The 19579-nt window shown below is 42.0% G+C and overlaps 1 long non-coding RNA gene across 1 annotated transcript in view; it reads left to right on the top strand.

Annotated features, from left to right (window-relative positions):
- LOC125701789 (uncharacterized) overlaps positions 1-19579 on the top strand; it is a 40147-nt gene that overhangs the window by 20217 nt on the left and 351 nt on the right. Inside the window, exon 2 of the long non-coding RNA XR_007380360.1 lies at positions 17809-17892. This is a non-coding gene — a long non-coding RNA (uncharacterized LOC125701789). The remainder of the gene's footprint in view (positions 1-17808; positions 17893-19579) is intronic.

Here is a 19579-nt window from a genome sequence, read left to right as displayed (position 1 = left end):
TCTCAAATTGTTTTGGAGGCAGTCTGGTTATCTGGACTGTCATTCTTCCTGGTTCTAATGGAGCACTTGCAGTCTTGCATATTTTCCACTTTTCTCACAAAGAAAAAAAGCTTTATATAAAAGATAACAACTTGGTTTTGTCCAGTGGTATCAGGAAAGCAATGAAAATGGCAACGTTCTTAGGTGAGGTAATAAAATTAACATATTCTTCCTGCAAAAGGACAGTGCATTTTCTTTTTCCCTGTGACAGAGGTGTCTTGATGGCAAAGTTGAGACAGAGGGCAACAACATACTGTAGTGAAGACATGCTGTTGGTTTTTTTCCTCCCCATTATCACACATTTTATTGTTCAGGAGAAAGTTTTTCAGACCAAAACGCAGCATGGGATGAATGAGCAGTGTGCCCACTGCTTGCAGAGATGAGCACGAAACAGAAAGGAAATGAAAGGCTCCCCCCAGAAGGGTCTTTTTTGTTTCTTATCACAGTGCAAACGTTTTCCTCAGCGCCATAATAGAAACTTCTAATGTCAAATATTAAAACACTTTCTGAAAATAACTGCTGTGATGTGACTGGAATTTATATGTAAATGGGTGACTCCTACCACGTGGACCAAAAACGTGCTTTGATTGCCAAGCCCAAGATTGTCACTATTAGCATCTCTCACATCAGGCTGTATTTCTGCAGATGCTTGTGCCCTGCCCCACGGAGGTGTTTGGTTGTTGTGCTGCTGGGGAGCCGTGCTTCTCAGTCTCTAACTTAGCACAGTAGCGCAGGAGAAGCGCATTGACAGATCTTGTCTTCAGTTCTGCTCTATTCTTAGAGGAGCTACTTTAGGAAGATGGGTTGTTTTAAAGAGTTTGCCAGCAAATGATAGATCATCTTCTGGGTCGTGAATTCTTGCCACCTTGTGTATTAATAGGAACTGCCGAGGTTTCTCTATAAGTTTCGTTGGTTACAGCAGGTCATGTGAGTAACAGAACCACAGAGCTGAGCAGCTGTGACCCATATATTGGAGAAGAGAAGGGAAGAACAGTGGAATGAGGACACAGTGTTTGAGTCGGTACTTGATTTGGCTAAGCAAGCGTGTTTATGCAATACTCTGAGAACCAATTGCAAAGTGCTGCAGCAGCGTGGAGCGTTGTAACAACTAATGGGTTTTATCCTGATTACCGTGAGCCACCTCACACAAGCAGCATGTGGGTGTTGTAGGGAGATCTGGGGGTGCCTCTCTCAAGCACTGTCCCCTCCACCTTAGACAGAAATCCTTGTGAACTTCAGGCAGATTGCTTGTCCTGCATGTAGGGACACTGGCACTCATGCATTGCTCTCTTTCATGCTGTACACGGGGAATGTTCATTTCTTGGTTGTTTTCTTGCATTTTGAATGGTCAGATATTAGAAATGCTGTAGAATAGAAGCACAACAGACACACCCCTGGGGCATCTGCCATGCCAGGTTTTAATAGGATTGCCTGTTGGCATACAGAACGTGTTCCTTGGCAGGCAGAACATTTTGGTTCCATTGACAGTCGATCCAAAAAGACTTCCCAGTAGGACCAGAAGAAGGAGGAATGCTGTGACCACCACGTATGTCTGTCACTTTGAGATCTGATGTTGTGGTCGAGTCAGCTTGCCAGTTTATTTGAATGAGAATAGGTGGTACTGGCTGAAGATTTACCCTGTTAGAGTTGTTCTCTTAGTGATAATGGAATTCCTATTGGGGAAGGGGACAGCGTCCCTGCTGCCCTCCATTGCACTGTTTACTATCAAAATCTGGAAGCAACTGGGATTATCCTCTGCTTACCTCTAAGCATCACAGATATTTCCTCTGCACTGCTGTCACCCATGGCAGTGCTTCAGTTTCAGAGTATTGCCCTATGCAGTAAGCTTCTCTGTGCTCCGTGCCACGTTCCTGCAAAATGATCGTGGCCCTGTCCTTCCTGCCCTTCTCACGTGGAGAAATAAACCCCCCTCCAGAGTCACTGAGAGGTGATGTGCCAGATGTGACCAACAGCGTTGTTCTGTGAAACAAGGGAACTGCAATGTGTCTGCTGATGGCAATACGGAGCAGCCAGCTTTTTAATTAAACAGTGAAGAAACAAGTGAATAATTAGCATATAGATAATGTAAATTAGCCCTTATGTAATACATGAAACTGTTCCACTTATTGGACTGTAGTGCACAGTTGCGAAGTATTAAGCTGAAATCTGTGCCCTAATTATTTGCCATGATGTGCATGTCTCAGCTTTTATACTAATGAATGTAGGTAAAGATAAAAACATATTACAAAAAGCTGGGATTCTAATGTAAGATAGGACAGTGCTAATTACTGGCTAATCATTGTGTTAGAGTAATTATATTATATGCTTTCGCAGCCTTGGTTAATGCCAAATTGAACACCAGCATGTAATTTTCTAGAGAGAAGTTAATTTTTTTTGTTATCATAACGAGGTAGTATTTTCCCTTTTTTTAATCTATGGTCTTCAGAAATGTAGGACGTTACCTTTGTTTTGAACAATTTTCCCACCTTGTTTGGTATAAGGAACCATTTTAGTGTCAAATTTTAGGGTAGTTTTCATTCTTTGTTGTGCTAATGGGGGAAAGCACTAGCAGGTTGTGACCCATCAGTGAAGAGGTTGCAACGGTTCTATCAGGCAGCATTTTCAAATTGATTTTTTTAGTAATGACCTCCTTACTGCAGCTGGACAGAACTTTCCTCTTGAAGGTACAAGAGCAAAGAGCCACTATTCTGTGTAGCTGGCTGGGAGATGTCCCAGGCCTGATCCAACATACCTGACAAGCCATGACAGCCTTTCTTTCCTGGACCCAGCTCTTGTTCTGCAGTGAGTATCTGAAATAGGCACACTCATGCAAGCTGACTGTAGTGAAAGCCAACAGAGTATTTTTAAAGTACTGCTTACCATGATAGCAATTATGGGAAGATGGATGGTGCGAATCTGTAGAGTAAGCGAACAGTGAGAAACAGCTATCTTCCTTGTTTAACTTCTGTTCCCATTATTCCAAAGGCATGTGGAATATATCATTAACTTTAAAGAGGGAAATAAAACCAAATTGAAGGACCTAGATCCAAAGGTAGTACCTAAGCATCGCCGTTTATTCGCTCTGTAATGGCTTAAAAATCTGTGTTGAGCTTCTTATGACAGAACTGGCAGAAGAATGCTTCCAATTACATACAGATTCTTTGTGAATCAAATTGAAAACCTTTGCTAGCTGAAGGGAACAGCGTTAAACTTGGTGGGGAAAATAGTTCTTGGATTCCTATGTGTTATAGTATGTCTGCTTTCTTTTTTTATACACGTGTACAGGCAGCTATTTCTGTCTGGCTCACCTAACACAAAACATTTTCTTTTTTTTTTTAGTTTTACTCAAAAGTAATGATTTAATTTCTTTCCTGTGAGATTTCTCTATCCTTGACATCGTAACTTATTTTAGTACTTAAGATAGACATAGAACTCTCTTGAAAAATCTTACCCCAGCTGTAATCGGAATACATCTGGCATCTGACTTGTTGTTTTTCAGCCAATAGATAGTGAGATAATTATCTGTCTCTAATATTAATAGTGTGGGAGAAATGTGCTCCCAGTGTCTTGCCTGGTACTCCGTGACTGCATCTGTACTGATGAGTGGGCTTTGGGCACAGGCACCCCCAGTGATGCTTAGCGTTCAGGTTCTCCTAAGGGCCCTTCAGCTGGCTCTCTTATAGACAGTTCCTAGCCAGGGTTTGGGGTGGCAAAGGACACTTCCACTATGGATAAATATATTGCAGTGGGGCTGAGAGCCTGAGCATTTGTATGGGTAAGAGGAGGAGGCAGGAAAGAGGCAGGATTAGCTCACCATTTAAATGGGCTGGTATCTGAACAGGCTGCTGGATCTGTCCAGGGAGGCTGACAAGATGATGATGTTGATGCAGGACTCTGAAACAATACTTAGTTTTATCTACTGGTAATAACAGATTCTCACGCATCTACCTGTTTACAAATGACTGATCTTTTAAAGAGGAATGTGCTCTTCCAGTGCTGCCCTGAATGGAAAGAGTACTACCTTGTCTGATTTATGGAGAGTATATATCTAAACTGATGTCCTAAATATTGCCTAAAAGGGGCTCTTTCTCAAAGCGTGCTGCTACCTAGCAGTTTGCCTCCATGTTACAGGATGACAGAGGAAGCTCATAGTAATGGGTCTCCTAAAGATGTCACCAGAGTTGACTCCCATGATAGAAAGTGTTAGAGCTATCTGTTATATGTAATATTAATGCCTTCAGTTTTGAAGAGATGAGCTAGAATCTGGGCTGTCAGAAAAAATACCCTCTTAGATGAATCCAAAGAACTGCATGAATCTGACAGTGGAATCTCATTAATGGGGGAGAAAATGCAGACATGTGAAGACTTCACAATAAGCAAATCTGTGGCAGGAGATCTCACCTCTCTTTTATGTTTATATTCTAAGAAAATGTCACCTAAGAGACTCTACGCATCTTCTGCAGAGGCATCAGAAACAACCTGTGTTATGGGAAGTGCGCAATAAAGCTTGATAACTGAAGGGACAAAAGTTAAATGGCCAAATACTTCCAGTTAAGTGTGTAGCAGCATTAACTCATGTATAGGTATTCAGTGTTCCCTCATTCTAGCTTGATTCTGTTGCTTTCCGAAACTGGAGAATCTGAAGGAGCTGCACCCTGAGTCACAGCCAGAGCTCAGGAATTGACTGCTGTGGTGGCAGAGGCAGGATCACAGCACTGACCTTCTGCAGGTTCTTGGACAGACCTTTCCCTTTTTGAGTTTCTATTTGCTGCTTCCACTATTTGCCAATGTAGATTGCCAGGCTCTGAGGAGCAAGGATTGGTTTTCATAATGTTTGCTGTGCTTTTCATAATAGCCTGAATCTCAGGTGGGCTGCTATCAGTCATGAATTATGTATTAACTGCAAAATTATGGAGTCGAATCACAAAATCTAAACTGATAACTGACGTGGATCAGAATTACAGGCTATATTTTACAGTGATGTAAATGATGCTGTAAGTGGCAGAGCTGGGGGATTCAAGGGCAGAGTTGCTATGGGAATACTAACAGAGGGGGGAGAGGAAAAAGGTCTTAACATTTTTTTTTGAAGCCTCTTCCAGTGCGTGTCATTTCTCAGGTTCCTTTGCAACCTTATGGGAGATGGAAAATCAGTTAATCTAGCAGGCAGGGTCATCTTAGTAATGACTGAAGGAGAGAGAAACTCTTGAGCAGCCCCTTGTAACTTTGAGGATTACCCCAGCGTTGGTCACTCTGAGTCTGATGGTGGAGTTGTTGGCACACACAGGTGGGAGGTAGACCTGCTTCACAGATGGTGGTAGTGCATGCAAGAAGCCGTAGGAGGGACACGTAGTGCAGATTATGCCTGCAGTTGGGTACAGGTGCAGAAGGAGGAGGAGAGGACACACAGTACAGTGAGGTAGATGAGGAGAAACCTGTATGCTGCAAATCTCCCAACAGCCATGGATAGCTGCTTTGGAATTCTGATGTAAATTGTGTTGAAATTTCCCTTTCTGTGAAATAAACAGCGATACAATAGAAAAGGAAACATTTAAAGTAGTAAAAAGGAGAACAACTGCTTCCAGTACTTAAGCAAAGCAAAGAAATCTACAAATAAATACAAAGTGTTGTATTACCAGAAAAGAGAACTGCCTTCTCCTAGAAACAGTGGCACAGATCTCATCCTGACCATTGCAGTAAATTTACATCTGTGGTGAATCAGATCCAATGAACTGAGTCTCTGGCATGCGATCCTTGGGTTTCAACTGGAGGGGAGCTAAAGTGTAATGTGCTACATGCAGGCATCCCTGGACTGCTGAAAGACAGGAGAATGCAACAGAGCAATATCTGTGAATGGAAATGTTTGGGAAACCGCTACCAGGCCTGAAATGCAGCGTGTTCTTACTGGTCACTTTAAAATCTTGATGAAGGATGGCCAGCTTTGCGCTGTGCCTCTTGCAGAGGGTTGCTTTAGAGCAGAAATCATCACCCTATGATTGACTATAAAAAGGAGGATGTTACTAAAGCCTTGGTCAGAGAAATGCTACACTTAAAAATAGTTGCCAAATTGGTCCCTGAGTTGTAATTTGCCTCTTGATGTGCTTCTGGGCCCATCCAGGAACACCAGGCAGTGTGCAGCATATGGCCATCTTTCTAATCAAGGATTTAGTGTCCTGAACCTAATCCAGGCTCTGGCTGGTTGCTTAACGCCACTGGCACAAAGCGTGGAAGAGGGCAAAATACAAAATAGATGTGACAGTGAAGGGTGGCTCTTTGAAGAGAGCCTCGGTTTGCCTGTGTTAGCTGCAGTCAGAACTGTGGGAATGAATAGAGAAGGCAGAGGAAAATAAACATAACTGTGCTTTCCCCAATGTCTGTTGCCTCCATCTCTTGGCTAAGTGCTGTGCAAGGTCCTTGTCCCCAGACCACACATGGTTAGTGCAGAGAAGTTGCAAAGAGGCAGAGATATTCCCAGGCAGGACATGGCTTGCAGAGAAGGAGAAATTAAACAGGGCAGGATCCATCGGCTTGAGACAGACTAAGTGCAAGGTGCATGAAAAGGAGCTGGAGAAGGCACATACCAAATAATTATTCACTCCTTTATCACTTTTTGTAACACAAGAGGCAGGTTTCATTGCTGGTTCAGAACAAATATGAGGAATTAATTTTTTATACAAAATGTGATTGAACTGCAGATTCTTGGTATCAGAGGATGCTGTAAGAAGCCAAAGGAGGTGTAAATGGTGTCAGGCAAATTCGTGAGAGATTGGATGGGTAAAAGTGATTCTTAGCAAGATGTCCTGGCTGCAGTTTCCAGCTGAGAGGTCACTGAGGCTCTGACTGCTAGCAGCAGCTCAGAGTGCTTAGCAGAGGCAGGGTCACTTACCTGATGCCTTCTGCATTTTGCCTGGGTGGTCTGTCTACCTTTTGCCAGAGTAAGATGCACTTTGATCTGATGCCATGCTGCTGTTATGCTGTTCTGTGGCATAGCCTGTGCTTGCATTCATTTTCATTTAAAAAAAAAAAAAAAAAAAAGTTTGTAAAAGCTTTGCTTTCTTTGCTGTTGTTTCAGGATCTTAATATTGTTTAAAAGTTGCCTTAGCAGCTTCTTTGAGTAACTCCAGGAGCCTGACGTGATGCTGTGGTGTGCTGCCAGGGCTTGAGCAGAACTTCAAATTCCTGTACAATAAATCCAATAGTAAGAAGTGCTGCCTCATCTAGAGTCACAAATAAAAGCTAAACTCGTTCAGCAAAATCTAGTAAATGAAAATGAAACATATATATATGACTCATTCAAAAAGCTCTGTTTTTCTGAGGTTGAGCCACTTCTCAGTTTTCCTTAGTTTATGATGTCTGAGGAAGGCAAAATGAGATGTTTCAACTTTGTCCAAATTAGCTATTTTGGAGTGCTTTAATGGTAGTTTTTTGCCTTTTTTTTTTTTTAATGTTTCAGACTTTTGGCAGTCACAAGAAACAAACCTTTATAATTAGATTGAGCTACTTGCACTAGCTTCACTTGTGCACACCAACACCATCTGTGTTGTTGCTGTCAGTTTGCACTGTTCCTACATTTATCTGCTGCAATATATTCCCAGGTAGACTTGTCATGGAAATGCCTTTGAGACTTAATTTTCTTGGGGATGGGTAAGGGATGTTTGTTTGAAAAGGCTGTAAATGGAAAGAGCACGCCTTGCTGCTGTCCCTTTATTTCATGCTCCTTGAAACATCCAGGTAGATGCCAATGTAGCAGTGTTAATTTGTCTCCAAGTTATGGTACTAACTTCATTGTGGTATTAGGCTGTAACTGATCAGCAGAGATTAAGATGAAGGCTCCTAATGCTTTCTGGCATATGACACTCCAGCTACCTTTCATGTTCTATTATGAGGATAGAGACAAGGTAGCAGTCCTACTACAGCAAGGGTGGTGAAAATTATCCACCATCCCCTGCCATGCTGCTACTGCTGTAGCAAGGTGGCCAATGCCATGATGTTGTTCAGCAGGCTCTGGGTGAGAAGAGCCAGCTCATCAGCTGCAGTGTTCTGCTCAGTGTTAATTGCAGGACAACACTGTGACACCACTTTTCTTAAAGAAACGTGGAGCTGTGAGTGTTGCGATGTTGCAGGACTTGTGCACCGACCGCACGGCAGCAGCCAGTGGATGGCACTGTTGTTGCAAGGAAACTTTAAAAAAAAAAAAAAAAAAAAACAAAACCCACAAAAACTCAACACTTCCGAAATGTTTGGATGGAAGTTTTCCATTGAAAACAGCGGTTGTGTCGAAATGGAAACATTTCATGGCACAGATTGCTTCGCAGTGAATTTCTAATGGAGGAGAATGTAAATGACTCAGTTTGACTTTATAATTTCAGTTTAGCTTTTTTTTTTTCCTGTTTTATTGATTCAGTTTACTCGTTCCTGCGAATACACAATTTTAATGTAATTATTTATTTTTGTGGTGTTTATTTATTTGATTCCAGTGACTTGAACTCTCAAAATGAAGCGGTCTTCCTTAGTGGAAAAGAAGCATTGCTTCCCCCCATTTGTAAAACTAAAACACTTCTTAAATGCTGTCGCAGAGTAAAAAATAATAATAATAATAATAATAATTAAAAAAATAAATTTTGTTCTCAATGTTGGAGAAAAATAAGGTTTTAGGGTCAGAATCTCAAACAATCTGATGTTCTGTGTTATGCCCTCGTTCAAATGGAGCTTCTTGCAGAATGTGCCTGGAGGGGCTTTTGATGTTATCCAGCAACATGTGTTCTAGGAAGGATGTTGGACAGGTGGTACAATAGCCCAGGATCATGGTAAGCTGTCAGGAGCAGGAATTGGTGCCAATGTGGGCTGGAATCTCAGGTAGCTGTTGCTTTTTAAAAATAGCTGGCTGATGGGGTCTGACTGGGAACAGTTTGCCATCTGCATGAGTTCATGCATCCATCATGAGCTGCATGATGGGTGTTTACAGGATGACTGGATACAGTGCAGAAGGAAAGAACTCAGTGAACTGGAGAGGGAACACCTTTCCTCTTTCTTGTCTTCAAACAAACAAACAAACAAAAAAAACCACCATTTATTCATATGTGGCTTGTCTTGTTATGGCAAATATGCAAAATGCAGTTTTGTTCTACATAGACAGGGTAAGTTATTTATAGTGAATTTTAATACAGTCTTGTTGGAGGAAGCCCAAATGCTTCGTTCTGCCATATGAAAAACTTACTGCAATTATTGCAGACTTCTCAGATTCTGCCCACTTCATGTCAAGTTAGCAGTGCTACATCTTCACTCTGCAGAGCAGTAGGATTTGGAGCAACATACACGGGCCCTATGAAAATAAAGTGACAGGGATGTTGGCTAAGAGATCCAGATCTGATATCCATAAATACACTTTTTTTTCTTAATTGGAAGTGAATAATGGCTTTATAAGCAAATGTGAGCAGCCCATGTCTCTCTGGGGTGTATGGCACAGCTGCTGTAAGAAGTGTTTAAGCACACACAAGTATCTCAGTGAAATGAAGATTCCTGCTTAGGTCAAAACAAAAAAAAAGTTGTGTTTTTTTCTTTGGAGCAGTTGCTGTGGTATCTGTCAACAGTGAATTACCACCTCTGTCAGTTCTCGAATGGCACAGCAGAGTCCCCTCTCCTCCCCAGATGAGGAAGAGAAATTCATGCTGTAATATTAATAACTGTAGGCCCTTTAGCCTTTAATAATTAACACATTGCTAACTGTAGCTGAATGTTCCTTCTTCAGATTCCAATTACAGACCCATTTGGACTCAGCTCAGCAGAGGGAAGTAGTAAAGCAGTAGTGTTATAACAGAGACCTACATCTGAGTGAAATTGTTCTCCTTTGGCCCACGCAGTAGATGAATGAAAATTCTGTCCCTCTGACAGATGTGAAGTCGAAGTATCAGGTGTTACAGAAGAATAAAGTACTTTTGTACTGCAGTTATTCCAACCTAGGGGACTACTTGAGCATCAGAGCCAATTCCTGGAGCCTGCTGACAAATACACTCATCTATGTAATGAAAAATGTTCCTTTCTGCAGATGACAGCTGTTCATCAACTTGATACTTTTCCCCAGGTTACTGCCTGGTAGGAAGCTCTGTGCTTTGTTCCTTGTGGGACGGCTGTATGTCTTCGTTGGTAGGGGATGAGAGTCCTGGTCAAAAAACACTGGTCTTACATTGGCTGGGCCCAGTATTTTCAACCTAAAATAGAATTGCTAGTGGAGCTCTAACAAGAGGTTTAGCATGTAGCAAACCTACTGTGATCTCTGCAACCTGATTTACAAGTCTTAGATAAATGTTGTTTGTGTTTACTGCAGCATCGTGATGTTTTGGCAAGATTCCTGCTACCTCAGACACTCCTGTGAGCAGAAGGGCTGATTTAACCATAACAGCTCAAATGTTTGTCAGCTTGTAGCCTTATTTCAGGTCTGCTATTATGCAACCAGGACTGGGAGGAAGGCAACTAGCAGATTCTAAGTGGTGGTAACCTATCCGCTAGAACTGAGCAATGGAGGCTGCCATGTATCCTGGGTTCTGCAATCTGTATATTGAGAAAATGGAGGGAGCTGATCCAGCTGAAAACCAGGCTAACGAAAACCAATTCCAGTTTTGTTGGTGTGGCTTTCCAGTTGTGTTCATGTTAGCCTAAGCTGTTGTGCTGTTATAGACCAGGAGTAATCAAAAGAGCTGGTAGAAAAGGCTTGGAATTGTATTGGAATACATTATGTAGTGGGATGTTTTTAGTAATTCTATCAGTTCTATTGTCAGGCTTTTGTAATGCTTGATGAAATGTTAATTCTCACTGTTTGTGGCCTAGCCGTGGGTGTGATCATTTTCAGCTACCTGCTGACAATTAATACGAGCCTCAAGAGATCTTCTGATTTTTCAAATTATTTTCTAGCTGCTTTAAATTTGAGAAGTTGTGAAGTGGAAACAGAGTAGGACTGAGTGAGAAGTCCTTTAGCTCCGTGTAAATGTGGGTAGTAGTTTTCAGCAAAAATCAGATCTTGCTTGAAACTGAACGAAACTGATTTTTTTTTTTAACTGGGTATCTAGTTCTAACAAAAAAAATCTGATGGATCTGTGCTAACTCCTTTATTGACTTTCTGTCTCCATGGATGGGGCATTCACCACCTCTCTGTGCAACCAGTGCAGTGCCTCAGTGCAAAAACTTCTTCCTTGTATCCAACCTGAATCTCCCCTCTTTAGTTTGAAGCCATTTCCCCTTGTCCTGTCACAACAGATTCTGCTGGAGAGTCTGTCCTCTTCTTTCTTACAGCTCCTTTAGATACTCTATAAGCGTTTGTTATGGAAGCATAAACACTGGAGTAGATGAAACCAAGAAGGGTTAAATTTTGAGTATAATCAGATTTTTCAAAGATGACATTTCAGAATTTTTGGCATATGTGCAGAGTTTTTTTTTTAAAGTTTTTCAGATGTTTTTAATTAAAAGAGTTCTAACAAATTCGAGTTGGAATAGTGAGCGCTCACATTTTTATCTAACGGCAAAACAGAGACAGGATTGCTTCACACATTTTGGATGTTTTGGTTGAGGTCACTTTCTGGTTTCTCCAAGCCTGCTCAACCCATCTGTGATCCTCTCAAATGCCATTAATTGAAAATGTTACACCAACAGTGAAGAGAAAAAATCATTTTTAATAAGAAAGTATGTTGTTTGGCAAAGCAATAAAAGCAGAAGAAATTTGACTACAGAAGAGAATCCAGTGAGGAAGATGACTATAGGCTAAGAACCAGTGGTTTCATCTGTACCCTGTTAGCACTTTATAGACTTATGCTGGAAAGGCAGTCAGCTGGATGGCAGATGGATGATGACTACTTGAGAAAGACATTGGACCAGGTTGTGAAGTCATGGGTTGGCCTTTCTCCACTTCTGAGACAAAGATGACAATATTTAGAGAAGAGGCTGTGTGTTCATTTGAGTCCTGGTAGCAGCTAGCAGAGCCCTGCTACTACTTCTCACCAGCTAAGGGAGTCTTGGAGGTTTGCTTTGGTTTGGATGTTGTTCTGCTGTGCAAGAAGCAATTTTGGAAAAAAAATCTTAGCAGATTCCAAGTAGTATAAAATCTGGGTTAAACTTTCCTGAAATGCTGGAAAACACCAGCTGAGTTCTCCTGCTTTGGTGCCTTATGTGTGGATTACCCCCATTTTATGGTCATGCAGATCCTAAGAAGGCAGTGGGTTAGCAGAAAATGCAAGTCAGAGGGTAAAAAGTTGCTATGTAGGAGACATTTGAAGTTAGAGTGCTGGATTTACCTCACTACTAAAGTGAGAGCAGAGCTGTGACACAAACTCCAAAGTTAATGAGAGGATGGGCACAGGATGTTTTGTCTGCATTTTGGTATCCTTTCAAAGTCTACAAAAGGATGCACATGTCATCACCATAGAAAGTCAGGATATTCTTAGGAGAAATGGCCAACATAAGGGCACGTTTTAAAGGTAATCCATTTCCAATGAAAATGCTTAAGGGGAGAAGATCACATTTTTAGTGTCAATCTTTTCTCCCTGCTGACTATTGCTCCCACCTTATCAATGTTTTATGAAAGAAAGAGAAACCTTCTGCAGCTGCAGAGGCAATTTGGAGGGATTAAAAATTTATCCTGTTTTGAGCAGAGTGTTCAGCAGGTGCTAGAATACACTTAATCACAGGTGGGCAACCTGCATAGCTTCCCCTTCCCCGGGCTAAAAGATGGAGTCAAGGTCTGGGCAGTTCTTTGGGGCTGGGGTCTTCTGTCAGGACCTGCGTTCAGTTCCAACCGTATCCATCCTCAGGCTTTTCCTAGAACAGCAGCAAACTGAAGTCCAGGGAGGAAGAGACTTCTTTTCTCCTAGTTGGTTTCATTTGGTGAAGCAGCTTTCAAGCACTCCTGGATGTGCTCCGTTACTGCAGCAGGATTTCACTGAGCTTTGAATTTGGATCAGCATTTAAAGAGCGTAGACTTTATTAAGAAGTGTCTCCATTGGCAATAATTGCTGAAATTAAATCAGCTTTTTTTTTTCCTTAAGCTAGTTCCATATTTCCTTAATACTAGTATAGAGTAATATATATAAAATAGTAATTTATGTTCCATATTTCCTTAATACTAGTAATAGAGTGGTGGTCATAGCATTTGTCAACTGGATTCCATTTGATGGCAGATGGTCACTTCTTCCAGTGCTATTGTAGAAGACTGTGTGGGGATCTGATAAATGTTTTTACATATCTAAATGGAGGTGGGAGGGAAATAGATGAGACCAGGCTCTTCTTGATGGTGCATAGCGATAGGACAAGGAGCAATGGCCTAAAACTTGAACGTACAACATTCCATGCAAACATGCAGAAATACTTCTTTACAGTAACAGCGATGGAGCACTGGAACAGGCTGCCCAGAGAGGTTGTGGAGTCTCCTTCTATGGAGATATTCAAGACCCATTTAGACACCAACCTGTGCAACCTGTTGTAAGGAACCTGCTTTAGCAGGGGATTGGACTCAGTGGTTTCTTGAGGTCCCTTCCAGCCCCTGCCTTTCTGTGATTCAGTGGAAATTTAATTTCTAAAAGACTCTTGAGCATATGTTTTCTTCCCATCTCTAAAGGGAACCTAATTAAAGCATCTCCTTTCAAGTGTCTTTTCAGTGAGATTTCATGATGATTATAATGTTAAATGGAACGCTTGGCTTCAACAAACCAGCATCTCTGGGCTGTGAAAACGTTACCTGGGAGGTGAGGAGACTCCTTCCCTTTGTTAGTAGGTCTGTTGGCTGCTATCGCGGTTGGTTTCCTAATCCATATGAATGAGCAAATATTCACCACTGCTAAGGACAGAGTGCTTCTAAGTTTTATCTCCAGAGAACAAGTGGTGGCTGACAGTGACACACTTGGTACGCTCTGTACCGTTTGTTTACAGATCTACATGTAGTTTCCACCCACCAGAACTAATTGCTTTTATCAACACCAGTAATTAGAAATGCCAAAGAGGCATCAAATTTCTTAACTTAGCACAGTATAAAACTGTGCATGGCAGTGTGCTGTGACAGGTTGGACTGGGGAAGGCAGGGATTGGGGGAAAGATTGTAGTCAGAGGGCTTGTTGGTACAGAGAACTGATAATTGGAGCTTCCTGCTGCAGCTGTGAGGAAATAGTGTAGATCTCTCTCTGAATTCTCTTGGTCATTTTCTTTAGAATGCTGTGAAAACACAGTGGGATTTGCAGGGCCAGGCTGCTTTTGGGGAGCCTTTTGTTGAGAAAGTTTTCTCAAATAATGGCACGACAGAGCAGAACTGCTGTCTGATGCAAGTGGAGCAATTGGATTGCTGGGACGGACAGGTAAAAGGAGAGAGCTCCAGCACAAAAGCAGCTCTTTGAATCTAAAAAAGCCTTTGAATCTATATCTCCCACAGCATTTTTATCACCAGGGTATTCAGGTGTTGTCAAAGAGGTGTGTCTGTCAGCCTGTTCCATCCTAAAATAGGGTCCTGTCGCATTATAGAGTGTATTGGAAAGCTGGAATGCGCATCCTGCTTTCGGGCTGAAGGTTCAAGCTTCCTACCTCAGTGCCAGACAGGTTTCTGCATCATTCCTGATAGGTAATAGTGGAAATCAATTTCTGACTAAGCTCTAAATAATTGCTGCCAGAATGCCATCGTGGTGCTGATGAGTATTTACCCAACAGAAGAAAAACAGCATGTTGATTCTCGAACCACAGAAAGCCGTAATTGTCATTTAAAATCTGGCATGTTTAAAATACTAAATTCATTATCTTTCAGAATCTTTAGATGTATAATTATAAACTATCACTCTGAATACATTTGCAAGGGTAAAGAAATAGGCGTTGTTTCTTTCTGACAAGAGATGAGGCTGTTGATTTGCTCCATTTTTAAGATCTTCCCTAACCCAGATACCCGAGGCCCAAGCAGAAAGCAACACTTCCTACCTGCACAGAAAGTAAATCCTGCTCAGTTTCAGAGCTATTTATTCCCATTAGTTACTCCCAAAGTTACAATTTTGAGGTTGCAACGCTTGAATTGTGTATGTTGCTCACACAATAACCAACGTTCCTGCCTCTCCTCTTTCACCGTAACAAGTTGTCTTTCTTTTTTTCTTAAGGTGTCGGGATAAAAAGCCAACAGAACATTAAAATTTCTCAGTTCCAGGGGTGCCAAACTGCTATCAAGGGCTGTGACAGGGTGTACGTTTTCAGAAGTATTGAAAGGAGGGGGGGAAAAATTCAAGCTTTGACATAAAGGAGATGATAACAGCCATTGGCTCTTGTTCAGTAACTGCCAGCCCTGAATTTCAGCACTGAGACAATCCGACTTTCACTAACTTGGATGGGAAGGGATCTGACTTAGATTGTGCTCTGCTCTGATCTGGCTGTTCTTATGTGCAGTTATTTGCTGGAAGAATTTAGACAAAAATAATAATCCCAGAGTATGGTTTTAAGAACAGAGAATCTGTGGTAGGCAGGTAAATCACAGACAGATCCAGATCCTGGAATTAGCTCTGCCCTTGGGTGCTTTCTGTATGTAAGGAGAGCTCTTGAAAATCCAGAGCTTTGAAAGCTTGAGAGCCTGAAGGATCTATCTGGTGTAATGAAATGAGGATCTCAATGTGAAGTATTCTGCCAGTAGGATGGGAGAAAAAAACAGATGTTGAACCCACTCAGCAAAGAGTGCTGTGGCTTCCTTTTGTCATACTTTAAATAGTGAGAGAAACATGCAAGGCATTATCAAAAATTGGAGAGTGATAGAATCAGTTTCACATCATTTCTTCCAGTTGCAAGTGGAGAGCAAGAAGCAATGGCCTCTCCAAGCCCAGTGGTTTGGTGCATCTGCTCAGTCACTCCTTGTTCCCATTCTGCTCGCCTGCCTTTGCTTTATTGCAAGGCAAGTTATTACTTAGATAACACTCCTGTTTCCTGGAGTAATAGTGTTTTGGACTTCAGCTGGCTATCACCCTAAAGATCAGCAAAGCTTGGTTTTCATAATTGCAAGCTCTGGTGTGTTTGGACAGCTGAGGCATCTTTTATATCTTGGATGTCTGGAGCATTATTTGTCAGCAACACCAGGAATTTACAGACTGGGCGTCAAGATTAGACAGGGAGCTCTACAAATGAGAAACATGACAAGAATGTGGCCAGGTGCTGTTAGCATGTGTCTGCAGGCATCCCCATATGTGCTGGGCTGGAAACTGCATTTCAGCATCATTGCTATTGATTACACATTTTGTGCTAGGTGCTTTTGGGCCTCAAGTTAATTCATCTCACACTTACATTTGAGATGATCTAGCTATTTGCCAGGGAGCATCATATGTGTTGTTTGTGCGTTCATCATACAACCTGTGCCATTTTGGCAAATAGAGGGAGAAGAAAAATAGTATTAGTCTTTGCTTTAAAAGAAACTCTTCCCGAACTTCTGGTGTATATGATGGGTTTCGTAGAAAGGGAATTGAGCTAAAATAGTACTACAGTGAAATGCTTGATCACTAAGGAGAGGAGATGTAATGATTTTGGACAGCAGCTGTCAGGGTTAAGAAAGTTATTTGTTCCATTGGTTTATAGCACAGACCAGTAGTATTTTATTGTCAAACAGAATTAGTTTTATATCAAGAAGAGTGATTACTTGGGTTCACTGTGTTTGAGATTAAACTTGATGATTTCATGTCCATTATTGATCTAGGCTTTACATTCAGAGAAGTAGTGGTTTATATTTTACTTAAGGGGATTTGATCACAGTAGATGTAATCTTCAATGGTTTCTGCAAATAAATTAGTAAAGTTGCAATGCCTCTTACAGTGTCTGAAGGAGAAAAGTGAAAGCGAATAAAAAACACGTCACCTCAATGAGTCTAGTGCCAAAAGGCCTAGAAAAATGGCAGAAATACTTCTTACCTTTTCCTGTGTAGAGGGGACATTCTATCTAGTACATGAGCATGGCATGCACACAAATGGGAACCTTACAGAACACAGCCTGTCAGTGGCACACTGACACCTCCAGCTTGGATGGGCGTTTGACAAAGGGATACCAGAACTTGCTGCACATCATCTCCTCTGATTTATCCTGAGATTACACCAGAAGAGAGAGGGACAGCCAAAGTGCTTTCTAGCATTAGAACAGGGTCAATGAAGCACCAAATGTGGGCTGCCTCCGTAGGAGGGAAATGTGTAAATGTATATAATACGACCCTAAAAATAGTCCCTTTCAGAATATCTTAAATCAGGTTGTTGGAACATGCCAAGCAGTGCAGCCTGAGATGGCTCTGCCTTTGGGAAACCTGTAGCTAAGAGAAGACAGGTGGTTGTGGCACCTAGAGCTCTGCTCTGCTGGGCAGTAGTGTGTGGCTATAAGGGAGGGAGAGAGAATGTCATAGAAGGCACTGTAAGCTGGCTGTGTCAACTTGAGAGCTGCGCAGCATTCCCCAGGAGATAGGTGGTATGGGATGTTGTACCTTCACTGTGAGCTGCGGGAGCAGAAACAAGTCCTGCTGGTGTTATTTACAGCTGTCCCATTCAGGCCATCATGATCCCTACCTCCAAAATGCAACACTTCGTTTGTGCTCCCCACATTCTCTACAATGTCTTTGATTCTTTAGGGAATCAGTGGTGTACAGATCTGCCCTCTCTATCATACCTCTGTGTCAAGTGTGTGATCTTATTCTTCATGCACCATCCCTTGCTGCATGGCAGAGCGTGTTTCTCTGTGACTGAAAAGTTCAACATCTGTTTAATTGCTTACCTAAGGTAACGCTCACATTTTGTTCATTTTGCTCAGGATGCAGCTACAACAGAACAGAGCAGTCCTTATGTGTCACCTATCCCTGATCCACCCTTCCTCAGCTCCATGCCAGAGGAACAGGTACGTAGCTTGCTCTGAAAGTAGTGCCTCCTACTTATTTCCACAGGCATGCATGCCACGTTCATAAAAATCTATGCGGCCATCTGGAACGTGGCATCTTTCACATCGCTGCCACTGCTGCTGCAACACACCACCCACTGCCTCACAGTGCTCACATCCACTGTTTGGTCTCCATAAACATTCAGTAGGTGTCAGTGGGTGCCATTTCTTAAGCATGGAGGAATTTGGTGATACTTCTTTGATTCATACACACGTCCATTTGACATACCGCTTTGTCAGACTGCCTCTGGTGAGTGCAGAAGTGAAAACAGTATTCCAGGTTTAGTCTTAGCAGTGCTGAGTAGCTTTTCCTGGCCTTGGAAGGATGTATGTAGACCAAAGGAAAGAGAAAAGAGAAGGAGAAAGCAGGTGCATGGTTTTGAAACTAATTGGATGGGTTCGATGTGATGGGAGTTAAAAAGATGTTGCCTGAGGCATTACGATTATTATTTTTTTACTAATTTGGGGATTTGTTTTTCATTTTAGTTTCTCTGCTCAGTGAACTGGTTCATATTTAATAGCTCACTAAGTTATGACTATAGTCGAAATGACAGAGCATGTGTTTTCTAATTTAGGAATAAAGAGAAGTGCCCCTTTCTGCAGCAAAGAGGAAAAAAGCTCGCATTGGACCAAGTCCTTCTCAGCAAAGGTGGCAAAGTCAGTGGCAGGTTATCTGTCCTTGTGGCTCCCATAAGCTTCTCTTGGTGCATGCACTGCTTAAGCATAAAAAACTGCAAATGTGACCGAATGGTGCTGCCAGACTGTGAGGTTAAGGTCGTAAATCATTGATGGCACTTGGAGAATGCTACCCACTGGAACTGGGGAGCACAAGCCCTGTTAGCTTTCAGGATGATCTAAGCTTATGCCTACCTAAAAGGTTTGTTAAAGGCATTTGAATTCTATAAGGGATGTCAGAAAGGATGTAAATACCAAAGAGTACTTCAGAATCCCAGCAGCTTTTTAAAGAGGGCTCAGCCTGGGCCAGAGTCGGCTGTCAGCACTGCTGAGCAGTGCTCTGGTATCTGCTGTTTCCTTCCCACCCGTGTGCTCTTCTTTCCCTTTGAACAGTTAGAACACCTATTGCTGCCTTCTTTCTCTCTGGTCTGCACCAGTGTAGGAAGGCAGCTACAGCATTTTTACTTGATGGGATGTGGGGGAGGAGGGAAGGGAAGGGGAGGTTGTTTGTTTGTGCTTTGGTTTAACTTTAGTGTTGTGGTGTGTTGTTTGTTTGTTTGTTTGTTAACATTTTGAATGTGTCCATACTTAAAAAATGGCAGAAAATAAAAGCAGGAGACAGCCCCACACAGCTGTATGTCTCCCAGCATGGCCCCAGTTACCAGCTTCTGGCAAGTCGAGGGAACTAGCTGCTTTACAAACTCTATTATATTGACAAATGCATGCTTCCATTATTCAGACTGCTGGAACACACAGTGCTTACTAGCATTTCCTTCGAAAATACCATACATCCTCATGAGTTACAATGACCAAGAGCCTAACAAAGTAAGCCATTGTAAAGAAACATAGCCCAGTCAAATAATAGCTGAACATACAGCAAAATCCTTGCTTTGATCCTTGTTTGCCTTCGGAAATACTATGTCAAGTGTCTTTATTTAAATGAAGCTTAGTTTAAAGTAGAAGCAGTTGTTTC

Source organism: Lagopus muta, chromosome 17 (assembly GCF_023343835.1).
Source record: "Lagopus muta isolate bLagMut1 chromosome 17, bLagMut1 primary, whole genome shotgun sequence".
Lineage (NCBI taxonomy): Eukaryota > Metazoa > Chordata > Aves > Galliformes > Phasianidae > Lagopus > Lagopus muta.
Note: the sequence above shows the minus strand (reverse complement) of the source record. Positions and strands in the feature narration are given on the sequence as shown.